Source organism: Elephantulus edwardii, unplaced genomic scaffold, assembly GCF_000299155.1.
Source record: "Elephantulus edwardii isolate Elephantulus edwardi_28Jun2011 unplaced genomic scaffold, EleEdw1.0 scaffold00274, whole genome shotgun sequence".
Lineage (NCBI taxonomy): Eukaryota > Metazoa > Chordata > Mammalia > Macroscelidea > Macroscelididae > Elephantulus > Elephantulus edwardii.
The window spans coordinates 2297901-2298263 of NW_006400024.1; the positions used below are offsets into that span (position 1 = coordinate 2297901).

Consider the following 363-nt stretch of genomic DNA (forward strand, 5'->3'; position numbering starts at 1 on the left):
CATGACCCCGTGTGCCTGCCGTGACCGCCTGACCATGTGCTTGTCATGACCCCGTGTGCCTGCCGTGACCGCCTGACCATGTGCCTGCCGTGACCCTGTGTGCCTGCCGTGACCCTGTGTGCCTGCCGTGACCCCGAGTGCCTGCCGTGACCCCGTGTGCTTGCCATGACCGCCTGACCATGTGCTTGTCATGACCCTGTGTGCCTGCCGTGACCCCGTGTACCTGCCGTGACCTCCTGACCATGTGCTTGCCGTGACCCCGTGTGCCTGCCGTGACCCCGTGTGCCTGCCGTGACCCCGTGTGCCTGCCGTGACCCCGTGTGCCTGCCGTGACCCCAAGTGCCTGCCGTGACCCCATGTGCC

The 363-nt window shown here is 67.5% G+C and overlaps 1 protein-coding gene across 1 annotated transcript in view; it reads left to right on the forward strand.

Annotated features, from left to right (window-relative positions):
- The window catches only part of SLC12A7 (solute carrier family 12 (potassium/chloride transporter), member 7), a 66442-nt gene that overhangs the window by 58678 nt on the left and 7401 nt on the right, over nt 1-363 (forward strand). The gene's annotated exons all lie outside the window — the stretch shown is intronic.